Source organism: Rattus norvegicus, chromosome 10 (assembly GCF_036323735.1).
Source record: "Rattus norvegicus strain BN/NHsdMcwi chromosome 10, GRCr8, whole genome shotgun sequence".
NCBI lineage: Eukaryota > Metazoa > Chordata > Mammalia > Rodentia > Muridae > Rattus > Rattus norvegicus.
In genome coordinates this window covers 52,101,264-52,115,000 of record NC_086028.1, presented here as the reverse complement: position 1 = coordinate 52,115,000, position 13,737 = coordinate 52,101,264, and the positions used below count along the sequence as shown (strand labels likewise).

Below are 13,737 nucleotides of genomic sequence, written 5' to 3'. Positions count from 1 at the left end.
AAGCTCATTCTTCCCCGAGTGATTTGGGGCTAGATCAAGTTCTCCTCAACTTCCTGTGCTGTCTAGCATTGGCTCAGAACTTTGCCAAATGGTTAAATAAATAGAGGAGTTTTTGCAGATAGGGTAGGAGGGATAGGGCTTTGCGGGTATCAGCCAAGAAGTCTACTCAGAGAATTGGTAATCTTTCCAGTTTTGGTTGGAGCTGTTGAGGGTTGAAACCTGGTTGGCTTTGTGTTGCTAGGTTGCTGGCCCTGTTCCTCCCCACGTGCCTGTTGTAATCCATCCCCTCCCATCCTAGAGCAGTTGGTACAATGACAGTTGAGAGGCAGCTGTGGACCTGGAGGTGGGAGCCAGGAGAGAAGTACATCCCTTGCCCCGCCCTTCCTATCTCCAATTAAGGCTCTTATTTCAAATACTGCCCCCTGGTGGCAGAGGGTCATACCAGAATCTGTCATTACATATACTAATTACCATTCACCCCCTTTCATTATATACCAGGCATACGATGTTTTGCTTTACCAAGTCCTTCTATCAAGTCACTGAGGGAAGTGCCCCACCCCCGATTTCGCAGAGGAGAAACTGCAAATCAGAGAGTGTTAAGCAATTAGGTGAACAGAAAGATAAGGCTGACAAGAGTTTGGGTGTCTGTGGCTCCAGTGCCCAGGTTCAGGCTGATCCTGTCCTCTGGGTGGCACTTTTGTTTTACATTTTTCAAATTGAAGGAAGAGTGAGAAAGGAGGGCACTTGAATTGGAGCCTGGTCAGTGAACAGAAACGCCATGATTGCTGTCTGGGTGAAAGGTGAGCTGTGATAAGCTGAGGAACCATGGGATGAGACGCTGGGTCCTGTGCTGGGCTCAGTGGAGAGGGAGAGGCCTATGGCAGAGAGGCCACAAAGTCGCCACCATTACAACAGAGGATACAGTTTCTAGCATCTGCTACTTTTTAGCTGGAGAGTATCTGCATCTTCCTATCCTTGTGTGGCAGACACAGTTAACATCATTCCCAATTCACAGATTAGGAAACTGAGGCTCCCAGATGCTTGACCTCAAATTGTATTCTTTCTAGGGGATGGAACTTGGTTCCCCCCCCCCCCCCTTTACTGCCTCCCCTGGTCTCTAGAATCCCGCTGCTCTAAATTCGCCTGTCTTTGCTTTAGAATTCACTCCTCAGCCCATACTTGGTGCTACAGCATTCCTTTGAATGGGGTCAGAATGAATGGGTTCTCATGTCTAGTAAACGCAATGACAAAGTACTTAGCTGAATTTGTTTTCAAATCAATAGATACTTTTTTCTAGAGGTTGGAATACTCTAACACTTATTTAGATATCACATACTAAAAGCTCATCCATCGCTTACTAAAAATTCAAGTGGAGCTGGGGCACCCCATGTAGAACACATTGAGCTGCCTTAAAGTTAAAAAAGGCCCCACCGTGTTGCTGCAGCACTCAAGCCTGGAGTTATCTGACTCCTCTGTCCCTCCTCCCCAGACCCTTCCATCTAGAGAGCTCTGATAGGAACCGGGCTATTCTGGGAAATTGCAAGGACCTGGTGACATGGAAGAGAGGCGAGGGCACCAGTGACCTCAGAATGGGTAGGCTGGTGGGAGTGTGGAAGGCAGGCCACAGGCTTTGCATAGGGGACCGTCGAATGGTCTCGTTACCCAGAGCCGGACCCAATATGGATGGGGAGTAGGTCTCTCTCTCTCTGAATTTCCCCCTGTCACTGCTCAGCGCCAGCGGTTTGATGGACAGCCTCAGGGTCTTTATCTCTTGCTGTACTGCCTCTCTTCCAGGAGTTCATTTGGTGATGTCGACTCCCCTGATAAGGTGTGTGTGGAATATGTTTCTGCTGTCACCGTAGCCTCCATCTGTTCCTGATTCACAGCACTCTCAGGAAGGGGACCTTTTTCTCTGAGGTCAGAGCTATCTGGAGGGAGCCATTTACCTTCCTCTTCGGGTCATGCAACTAGTGCATGGGTCCTGTGGGGCTACAGGCTGGAAAACCATCTCAGGGGATGCGATGTGTTGTTATACTTGGTTTTACTGAGGGGCGGAGTCCCGTAGCCCTCGTCTGTCCCAGCAAGCCTTGCCTTTGTGTTTTATGTACCTGTCTTGCTCCTTTCTGAAGTGAAGACTGCCCAAGCCAGGGTACTCTACCTTGTTTCCCTAGCACTCAATCAGGGCGCCGGCCACACCTGCAGGAAGGAGGGACAGATCTGCAGCTGCTGAAGTTGGATGGAGGGATACCCAGGAAACAGTCTGTGCCCAGTACTCTGAGGTCTATGCGTATCCTAACACTTCACAAGCTGAACTCCTCACTTTCCGCTCACTCCTTACCTTTAATGGCTTCCGAGGGAGAAAGGCTAGAGGATCCACAAGCAGGGCACATGGTGTCTTTCCCCAGGTGTACAGTAGGAGATAGCCAGCTCAGCCCCCTTCTGCCTGTCTTTCAGGGCAGCCCCTCCAGTCTGCTCGACGCTAACTTCATTCCATCTCATCTCTGGATTTCACGCTGCCTTCCACCTCCACTTCAGAGACTCAACACACTCTAAAGCCAACTTCAAACCTTCCTTCTTTCAGGGAGACACAGCAGAGGGCTGGGGCTGGGGTGGTGGGGTGGGGTGGGTGGGGGTGGGTGGAGGGTTCCTTTTTCTTACTTACCGTGCACAATGTCCCAGGGGATGATGGGGGACCTAGGACTCAGACGGCTCTCACGCAGGGAGGAAGCTGGCAATGAGTTTCTGCTCAAGTCCTTCATCCCAGCTGGAGAAAGCCACCCTGGCCACATCTGTGAGCTGCAAATCCCAGCCACTGAGCAGGCTCCGGGAGGGATGAGCTCACCGGGATGTGGCCTAATGGGTTAACTCTTTGCAACCTGCTGGCACAGGCACTCGAATGTGGCTTTCTCAGCTCTGCTCAGCCACGATTAGACAACTCTTGTGAAAAATTAATGAAGCTTTTCTGAAGTGTGCCTTTGAGTTTCAGTTGAAGTGTGCATTTGGCTGGTGGTGCCTGGGCAGGGAGGCTCCTGAACCAGGCTCGGCAACCATTGGAGGCTCTGGACTGGGGGAGGTGCGAGGCGATAGGGGTGGGTTACATGCTATGCCTGGCTCAGAACCTGCCGAAGGAAGCTGTGTTTGGGGGCAGTATTGATAGTGAGATGTGGGCCTCTCCTCCTGCTTTGGATGTTGGAGCGCTATGTGGAGAGTTAGGGGACAATTTTAGCTCCAGGATGGAAGGAGTACTTCTGGAAGCATCCCAGCACTCACACTTATGATGGGCACTCTTTATTACAAAATGCCGGGAGCCAAGCCATCCCTCTGGGGGATGGGGGTAAAGAAGCTCCCTCTTGCATCTCCCGTCTAGCCCAGTGTTCTTTTTGTGAGATGCCAGTTATAAGCATGAAGACAAGCACGCAAATCATGGCAAGTGGCAGAAAGACTTCCGCTGTTTAGCCCCGTCAGCCTGTGCTTGGGGGAAGCTGGTGTGAGCTGACGGGATGCCAGTTCTCAAGGTGGATATCCGGTGATTGACAATGTCGTTTAAGATTCTGGTGGCCAGACTAGTGGCTGTTCTTCTCCCAGCTATTCAGAGAAGATGAGAGTCATTACTAGTGGGGAAGGAGGGGGAACCTTGCTACAAGCAATGGTACATTGGGGGCTTCCTCTGTACAGCATAAAAAAATGCTTTCCCAAGAGTCATGAGGGAAGGCTAAGGGCAGTCAAGGTCAAAGCCTCCGGGCTCTTCCGTCTCAGGCATTTTGATTTTCATGACTTAAAAAGATGGGAGGGGAGGGTTTGGCTATGTCATCAACACTTGCCCCTTCCATGAAAACCAGATGCTTCAGCTCAGGGAGTGAAGGAAGGGAGGCTAAAGGCTTCAGGGAGTTGACTTTGAAGGATTTAGTGGATGTCACATCTCTGATGTAGGTGCCTCTTCCTTTAAGCTCAGATCATCTTATAAGACTGGAGGTATCAAGTGCCAAGGAGCCCTGGGATGAGCTGTTTTGCAATGCAGACAAGAACTTACTTTTCTTTAAATTCAGATTTCCATGTTTTCTTCTCCCTCTTCAGGGTGTGGCTATGTGATACAGAACTAACCTAACCCTTGCTAAGAGTTAATCCCTGATCCATTGCTTCTTCTATGCTAGTCATTATTCTAGGTGTTTTGTTTATCTAATAACTCACTATTTACTGCAAAACCACATGTGGCACATAATGAGGTATATTGCTATTCTCTCTTTGGCCTTACGCAAATTAGTTCTGTAAGCCTTAATTTATTAATGGACTCATTTATTTATTAGATGTTACCATCCCTAATTTAAAGAACATTTATTTTGTGTATAGCAGGTGTGTGTGTGTGTGTGTGTGTGTGTGTGTGTGTTTTATTCACAAATCCATATTGTGCCTGGGCAGTGCTAAAGTGCAACCCACCAGGAGGCAAAGGGGCTTAACTAAACTCACCACTACACAATTAGAGGCTCTCAGTTTGTGCAACTGGACTTGCCCCTGCTGGAGATGTTCTTTTTGCTCATCTTCATTTAGCTGACTGAGATTGGCCTCACCTCCTCTGGGTCTCTATAGTTGGTTGCTTTTTTGGCCTATACACTTGGTACCTGTGTCTTCCCTGCTCTTTCTAACACACTCTCCAGCTCTTTGGAGGGCCTTTCCTTAAAAAAAAGTTATTATGAAATATTTTAAACAAAAGTTGCCTAACTAACCACCATATGCCCCCGCCATGGCTACTTCTGGAGCAATGATCAATGCTCATTCTTTAAAAAAAAATTGTTTCTCTCTCACACTTATTTGTTTGTTTGTTTCCCAAGGCATTCAGGCTCTTTAATATTGGAGAATGGGGAGAAGCAATCAATGGGGAGATGGCTCTGAGAAATTCTGCAGGTCTCGTAGTTCTCTAAGTCTCTCAAGCATTATGTGAATGTGCCTTGGTATTCATGAGTCCTTAGTGAGGCTGTTGCTGAGCTCTGTGTGGAGAGAAGTCCTTCTGTCAGTGAACCTCAGAGCTTCAGTCACTGTCACTCCAGGAAAACAAAAAACATATCCCAAGGCCACATAGATGCATGAGGTATCTGGTACCACTGTGTCAACTAAGAAGTCACAGTCCAAATCCACCTGCACATATAACGGAGTGATTAGTTTCCCAGAGTCGCTCAATGACATTTCTTAGCTTAAGCTATACAGACAGCTGCTCACAGACCTTGTCTCAAGGGCCCAGCACCTTTTGCAAGTCTCTTACAAGTCACTGATAAAGGCATAGGATAGCAGCACTTCCCCCCACAGTGGCCAAGGCCTGCTGTTTCCAGGGTGTCGTCATGATGGCCTCCTTAGGGCCACCAGCAATAACCACACTTTTCCTTTTAATTGAAGCACATTCCTCTCATCTCTTTAGAGTCATAGAGGTGCTTATATTAAAGTGTGCCTCCTCTCTTTTTCTGCTTTAAGAACCCATAGACACAAGTCCATCAGAATTATACACAGAACTGAAATATTCCGCCATTCCATGACCACTCAGTGCTCAGGTTTGTAGGACCCCATCTTCTTACAGTTAATTTCCCCTGAAAAGTATCCAAACAGCAGTGCAGCTATGGCTCATGGTGCTTGGTGTCCTGAGATGCTTCTCCCTGCAGCTTATTAATGGAGAATACCAGACCGTTTGACTTAGGAGACTTCTCACATTTTAGCTTTTTTTTTTCTTTTTCAAATTTAAAGAATTTATTTGGTGAAATTAACAAATAAAAGTGTATGTACCTATCTTGTAAAAGAGAGTGTTTTGAAGTACACATATATAACAGGATGGATAAATTGACCTAATTTATCTCACTGTGGGAATCCATCATCTTCCCCCACATTCTGATCTTTAATATGTCCTTGAGTCACTTAACGTTTTCCTCCACTCTGCAAGCCTGTGTTTGTAGATCCACCAAGCCCTCAGAGTCTCCTACCCTGCCTTGGTCTAGGAGAGGCACACAACTCCGATGGTCAGTAAGGTACCTGGCAGGGTCTCTGTCTCCCCTGGTCCTCCCAGTAGCCTGTGATACAGTGGGGCTGCAGCTTCTCTGTTGTGGTACTGTGACAGGTCACCAAGACTAAGACTTGAATTCAGGGATTGCTTCTTCCTCCCCCTCCCTGCCTCTCAAGAAGACAGACTCAAGACACAGGAACTTGCTAGACATTCAGATCTGCGAGCTCTCTTCAGAGCAGGCCCAGCCCTAACTAAGCACAGGCCTGCTATTCCTTGCCAATACAGTTTAGGGACCAAGCTTGCGTGGGAGCTTGGGGTTGAGGTCTGCAAGGGCGAGGAAGTGTGGCTGGGAGTAAGGAGAAAAAGCACAATAAAGAAGCACCCATGTGTTTCATTTTTCTCCGTTATTTGTACATTGTAGCATAATCCCCAGGATGGCAGAGCATAACCATAAAAAATGCTGAGAACCTTCATACACTCTTGGAAAATATGTCCGTCCGTCCGTCCGTCCGTTCGTTCATCTGTCTGTCCCTGTGTGCGCGCAAGCCCCCGCTCCCAGTTTTCCCTTTCTTTAAGCATTTCCTCCTTGTCCCTGTCTATCCCTCTGATCCTCTGCTCCTACCTGGTACTCCACACACCTGACAATTCTCACAATGTCTTAGTTCCTAGAGAAACACTCCAGGGGATAAAGCCCCTTCTCCTCGGAGCTGTTGGTGGAGCAGATGGTGAGAGACAAGTCAGCAGCTGGGCCCTGCCTGGGGAAAAATGGAGCGCAGAGGCGGCAATGGAAATTTTATTGTGGGAAGGAGTTCTCTGGGGACAGGAAGAATAAACCACTGGTAGAGGTGCAAGGGCGGGACAGGGACCATCATTTTTTCTGAGGAGGGATGCGGCTCCCAGGCGAATCCTATCTGCTAGCACTTGCCCTTCTTTCAGCGGCTAGGGAAAAGGTTGGGTTGCCTGGTGCTCCCAGTCTATAAAGGCAAGGCCTATCCGGGCCAGAGGGCGGCGGTAGCCCGCTCCTAGGGTGTGGCTGCCATCTAGTGGTAAATAACGGGTAGTGTTGCCTTCTGAAGTCTTGCCGTATGATTTCTCATGTGTTCTTGTCTTTCTGTCTTCTAGGAAAATGTAATGTGGCCCTTACCAGAGTCTGAGTTGATGGTGGACGATCCAACGATCTTGGAAGCTCTGCCTTTTGAGAGTCTTATAAGCCATCTCAGAGGCAAGCCTCCACTTTTACACTTGCCAATAGATGCCGCACATGTATGCTCACTGGATATTTTTGTGTCAAAGACTGTGGTCTACTCCCTAACCATTTTTTTTCTTTTCAACATTACTATTTTGTTTAGGAAAACAATTCTTTATTTGGACAAACAGTCTAGACTGAAGTAAAAAAAAAACCCGTACCATCTCATGACTAAACTTGTTTATTTCATGTTTCTCTAAAAACCACTGTTAAATATTCACTTATCAGAGGCTATCCCTTTTAACTTCACTAACCACTCCGGATCTTCCTGCTTGGGTGTGGCCCCTCCGAGGGTTTTGTCATGGCTATTTTCTTTTTTTTTTTTTTTGGTTCTTTTTTTTTAGGAGCTGGGGACCGAACCCAGGGCCTTGCGCTTCCTAGGTAAGCGCTCTACCACTGACCTAAATCCCCAGCCCTTGTCATGGCTATTTTCTTTGGGCTGCAAAGAGAGAAAAGTCTTGTTGGAAGGGGCAAATGTTCAGAGAGGCATGTGTGCATCCTTTTGAGGAAGGCTGGATGTAGGGTCTGTCTCCTTTGTATCCTGTATTGGAGAGATTTAATCACATGGCCACATCCAACCGTAAGGGAGGATGGCAAACGTAGTCTGGTTGGGCACTCAGAGAAGCCGCAACTAGGTCCTGATGCAAACTACCATTTCCTACCAGTATTGGCCAAAGCCAGTACCTCCTTTGTATTACTTTTCTTTTCTTTTCTTTTCTTTCTTTCTTTCTTTTTTTTTTTTTTTTGGTTCTTTTTTCGGAGCTGGGGACCGAACCCAGGGCCTTGCGCTTCCTAGGTAAGTGCTCTACCACTGAGCTAAATCCCCAGCCCCTGTATTACTTTTCTATTGCTGTGTAACAAAACATCTTCCTACTTAGCATATTGGCACAGTAAACATGTACCGTTTCACTTAGATTTTGTGAGATACGAAGGAGTAACTTAGCTGGTGGTTGTCAGCTCAGGATCACTGAGAAATTTGTGGACAAAATGGCAGCCAAGGCTCTGTGTCCTCTAAAAGCTTAACTGAGGCTTCCAGATGCATCCCTGGGATCTGGAGAGTTCTTGCCAGCACTTGGCAGGCTACTGTTCCTCCACAGTGTGGCACTTGCTTCTCCAGTAGAAGAGGCTCTAGAGAGAAGCCACATGCTGCTCTTTCTGCTCATCGTAGTTATTAGTAACATCTTGTACGGAGAGGGGGGGAGAGAGAGAGAGAGAGAGAGAGAGAGAGAGGAAGGAGAAGAGGAAAAGGAGGAGAAAGAGGAGGAGGAGGAAGAGGAGGAGGGGGAAGAGGAGGAGGGGGAGGAGCGGGAGGAGGGGGAGGAGGAGGCAGAGGTGGCTCCATCTTTCAGAAGCAGGCTTGTACAAGAACTTAGGGATGAATTTAAAAACTAACATGATTTTAAGGAAAGGGAAGATATAGGAGGGTCTTTTCAAAGCTTCTTGAAATCTTAAGTCCAATTTCCCACTGTTATGACTGAGTGCCACAGTCTGGCACTCAAGATGGGATTTATTCGCTAAGAAATTCTGGGGGCTGACTTGTCTAAGGGTGCGGTGTTGACACCTGACAAGGGCTTCAGCTTTGGGTCCTAATGTGGCTGGATTGAGTGAGAGTTTGACAGAGAAAATCAGACAGAGAAAACCAATCGAAGTCTCTCTTTGTGTTAGGAACCTCCTCTCAGGATGATGCACTAACTCACTCGAGAGGAGGGAGCTCTCGAGAGCAGCTCGTCTCTTAAAGCTCCCACCCCTTGATTCCGTTATAGTGGCAATTAAGTTTCAGCATGAGTCTGGGGAGCAAGGTTCAAACCACAGCACCTACTCTTCCCACCCTCCTCTTTCTCACGGCGATGAGTGTGAATATCATTGCGGCAGTGGACACCAGTGGACAATGAAGGAGCCTTAAGGATGCGTTTAACCACTAAAGAATGTCAACCAGAGGTTGGAGAGATGGCTCAGCGGTTAAGAGCACTGAGTGCTCTTCCAGGGGTCCTGAGTTCAATTCCCAGCAACCACATAGTGGCTCACAGCCATCTGTAATGAGATCCGATGCCCTCTTCTGGTGTGTCTGAAGACAGTTACAGTGTACTCATAGAAGTAAAGAAATAAATCTTAAAAAAAAAAAAAAAAGACAACCAGAGGATAACTGGAGCTGGGGATACGGGTGGCATTTTACAGCTGCTATTTAAGTCAGCGCTTGTCTTAGTCATGGTTTCTATTGCTGCTATGAAACATCATGACCGAAAGCAAACTGGGGAGGAAAAGGTTTATTTGACTTACACTTCAACACTGAAGGAAGCCAGGACAGAAACTCAAACAGGGCAAGGAACCTGGAGGCAGAAACTGTTGCAGAGGCCATGTAGGAGAGCTGCTTACTAACTTGCTCATCAAGGCTTGCCCAGCCTACTTATGGGATCCAGGACCACCAGCCCATGAGGGGCCCCACCCACAGTGAGCTCAGCCCTTCCCCATCAACCATTTATTAATAAAATGCTCTACAGCTGGATTTTACAGAGACATTTTCTCAATCGAGGTTTCCTCCTTTCACATAATGATAGCGTGTGTCAAGTGGAAAAAAAAGGAAAGGAAAGGAAGAGCCACAACAGAGTGCTTTAAGCGGGATGTCTGTCACATAGATTCTCATGGATGCCGCTCCAGTGTGCCAGGACAGGATCTGGGGAAGCCATTTGGATGAGAAAGGGTCACCGCTCCTCAGAGGAACAGGGATACATGCTAAGTAACGCGCAACAGAAAAGAGTGCTTTTTAAATACAATACAGGGAGCGTGATGTTGTACATGAGATTCAGCCTATGCAACTCAAGACACACGTGTGCGTGATTTAAGTACGCCATGCTTACTGCTTTACATGTGTGCCCGGAGCAGAGTGGAAGGTGTTCAACAAAATGGGTTCAGTGAACAAAACAACCACAGCACATCTTCATGTGGAAAAAGAACGATTCTAACGATCCAGGGAGTCTTTTACTACCTACCCCCAGTTTCTGGCCAGGTTGGAAGACAGGGCCAGCCGGGTGGGGTGCTTAGGAACAGCACTCAGCAGGTGGGGTAAGCTGGGTGGTGTGTCTTCGCCTGTTTCCTTATCTTTATTGGTTGGTTGTCTTTGAGACAGTCTATGTAGCCCAGGCTAACCCTCTACTTGCTGCCATCCCACATCCACCTCCCAGGTGCTGGGGTTGCAGATGAGAAACACCACACCTGGCCTGTGTACTTTATCTTGGCAACTGCACGCAGATTGATTTTTGGCATTTAATCTGGCTCAAAAAAAAAATCTCTCTCTTGAAAATCAGAAGAACAATTCAGCAGAGTGTGGTGGGAGTACTAACCTATTTAATTAATGGGGTCATTTATTTTGCTGAGGATCTCACCACTGCTGTCGATAGGACTTCTGGCAGAGCATTATCGCCCAAAGGATGGGCACATCTGCTTAGCCTGGTCCTCATCCCACCTCGAAGGACCATTAGCCAGTGTTAATTGACGTTCACACGTCCTTTCACATAATTTCTCTGTGGACTTATTTGAATCAAATTGTCCTCCCTGGTGGAGTTTTCAAAATAGATTAGACAGTGTCAGCCAGTGACTGTAATGTCCCAGACCCTTGCTGTAACAGTGAAATTAGTAGGATTGGTATCTTGCCTACTCCCAAAATTTACAGAAAACGGGGTGCTGGGATCTGATGGCTATGCTTACTAGGTTAGTAATGAAAACACACTCCCTGTTTCCATATAGTTCATGTACACGGCACAGGGCAATATAGAGAGAAAGGCTGGAGCCTTTCTTTATGCTTGCAAAATTCACCAAGACCCTAAAAGTATAATTGATTTAAAACAGTGTTTCTAAAACCCAGAAAGACAAATCCACGAAGTCTTTTCCAAGTTAACATTGTCATCGAGTCCATTAAAATACTTCAGGGCTTATATAGTTATTGTTTAATATAGGCGTATCTTGGTATGTTCATTAGGCTGCGAGGTTGGAAGATGCGGGCTTGAAGATAGAATCTTGGCAAATACCCAAATGGTTGTAAGTGTACTTGCTTCTTGAAATACAGAGTAATGGTCAACCTCTCAATTGTCAACTTGATGAGGTCTAGAATCTCCTGGGGAGGGTCCTCTGGGCATGCCTGAGGGAGATTATCTTGATTAGGTTAATTGGGTTGGGCAGACCTGCCCACTGTGGGCAGCACCATTCCTTATAATGGGATCCTTTACTGTATAAAAAGGAAAAATGGAGCTGACCACATGTAGTCTTGGTTTCTGGATGCAGTGTGACCAGCTGCTTCAGTTTCCCGCTCCTTTGCTATCACCTGGGACTGGAGTAAAAATAAACCCCACTTTACCATCCTTAGGTTGCTTTTGTCAGACTATTTTATCAAGCTAATAGGAAAGGTGACCAAGACATCCAGGCATAGCTATTCTAGAATTCTGTGGAAGCCCAAGGCCCTCTCTGGTTTCCACCTCTTTTGTTTCTGTCCGCCCCTTTGATAACCCTCCTCTGTCTTCGGGGACTGAGCTAATTGATGGGGACACAGGAATCAGTGTCCAGCAGTTGCTCTTTCCGATTCTTTCTTTCTCAGCAGGTCAGAGGTAAAGCACAGCCCCACCCCCCCACTTTGGTTTTCACAAATCCCATCTGAAAACATTTTGAAGAACCAAGAATGATTTCATGTCAGAACAATGACAGTGACTCCACATGCGCCTCCCCAAAGACTTCAGATTACAAGTCCTTACAAGTGGTGTGCGTCCGTAATCCGTACCAATCAATCACATCTGGAGTAATGTAGACGAGAGCTGAGCAACAACCGGTTCTCCAGTTCTCCAGGTACCACTGGGAGCCTAGACTCCTTTCACTTCTGTCAACAACTTTAAAACCTTCGATTTGGTTCCACAAGAAGCCCCCACTTCATATACCAGCCACAGGTCCGAGTCACTAGTATTTATGATGGACTAGTCCATTACTTTAATTTTATTTCTTTCAATTAAAATGTGATTATGTAATTTCCCCCTTGACTGGCCAGTTTTTAGTTGGAAGTTCCTGCCATTCTTGGCTAACCTGCTCGAATGGGTCAAACAACTCAGGGAAGTCCTTTATCTATGTTTACATATTTGTTAGAAAGGATCCAACGCAGGAAGAGACGTATAGGCAGATAACGAGGGCGGCTATGGAGCCTCCATGACACCTCAGGGTGTCTCTCTCTCAGCACTTCCAAGGTTTGCCGTCTGGAAGGCTCTCTGAACTCCACTGTTCAGAGACACTGTGTGTGTGTGTGTGTGTGTGTGTGTGTGTGTGTGGAGTATGTGTGTGTGGGGCGTGTGTGTGGTGTATGTGTGTGGTGTGTGTGTGTGGTGTGTGTGTGTGGTGTATGTGTGTGGTGTGTGTGTGTGTGGTGTGTGTGTGTGTGGTGTGTGTGTGTGTGGTGTGTGTGTGTGGTGTGTGTATGTGTGTGTGGGGTGTGTGTGTGGTGTATGTGTGTGGTGTGTGTGTGTGGTGTGTGTGTGTGGTGTGTGTGTGTGGTGTGTGTATGTGTGTGTGGGGTGTGTGTGTGGTGTATGTGTGTGGTGTGTGTGTGTGGTGTGTGTGTGTGTGGTGTGTGTGTATGTGTGTGTGTGGTGTGTGTGTGTGATGTGTGTGTGTGTGGTGTGTGTGGTGTGTGTGTGTGGTGTGTGTGTGTGGTATGTGTGGTGTGTGTGTGTATGTGGTGCGTGCGTGTGTGTGTATGTGGTGCGTGCATGTGTGTGTGTGCTGTGTGTGTGTGTGCTGTGTGTAGTGTGTGTGTGGTGTGTGTGTGTGCTGTGTGTTCTGTGTGTGCTGTGTGTGTGGTGTGTGTGTGTGTGCTCTGTGTGTGTGTGAATATATATTTGTATGTATGTATTTGTGTAGTGTGTGTTTGTGTATGTCTATATGTATTTGTGTATGTGTATGTATATATTTGTATAGTATATGTGTGTGTGTGTGTTTGTGTGTGTGTGTAATAAGAGACACCCTAGAGTTCTCAAACATCAGTGTGTATCAGAATCATCTGGCAGGCTGTTAAAGCAGAGTTGCTAGAGTCTAGGGCATGAGTTAGGGTGAGACAGGGCAGGGGGCAGGGAGGTCATGGCGTATCCACTCAGAAGTCTCTTCTAAAAGGCAAGCCAGATGAAAGTGCAGGTTCCCTACGTTCAGGCAAGTTCAAAGCCCTGTGGCTTCAAACCCTGCCACAGAAGATCATGACACAATCACTTCTCTCGAAGAGGGTTAGAGGAGGAGAGAAAATCCATCTTGTTATAATGTATGCCTTGGAAGGCAGTGGACAGCCTCTATCACCAGAGAGAATCTATTCTTAAAAACCAAGCTTCCTCAGGGGCCTGAAATGAGGGAATATTCACGGGTTAGAGCCCCAATTTGGTTTGGCGTGCCTGTGTGAGAGAAGATAAAGGGTTGTAGAGAAAGGAGGGCCTGCACCACAGAAGGAAACGTCACACTCTGGAATGGGTGTGCATAAGAAGAGATAGACCAATGG

General features: G+C 47.1%; 1 protein-coding gene and 1 long non-coding RNA gene across 3 annotated transcripts in view; one reads left to right on the top strand and one right to left on the bottom strand.

Moving 5' to 3' along the window:
• Window positions 1–2,766, bottom strand: part of Pirt (phosphoinositide-interacting regulator of transient receptor potential channels) — a 14,906-nt gene extending 12,140 nt beyond the window's left edge. The window contains exon 1 of the mRNA NM_001109032.1: window positions 2,663–2,766. The gene's annotated coding sequence lies outside the window, so the exon portion shown is untranslated. The remainder of the gene's footprint in view (window positions 1–2,662) is intronic.
• Window positions 573–7,397, top strand: LOC102554726 (uncharacterized). Of its 2 annotated transcripts, none has more exons than XR_010055385.1 (3): window positions 573–1,593; window positions 1,795–1,917; window positions 7,103–7,397. It is a non-coding gene; the product is annotated as an uncharacterized LOC102554726 (long non-coding RNA). The 2 variants fall into 2 exon arrangements; XR_005490303.1 differs by having other exon boundaries at window positions 1,554–1,690.
• The last annotated feature ends 6,340 nt before the right edge of the window (window positions 7,398–13,737 follow it).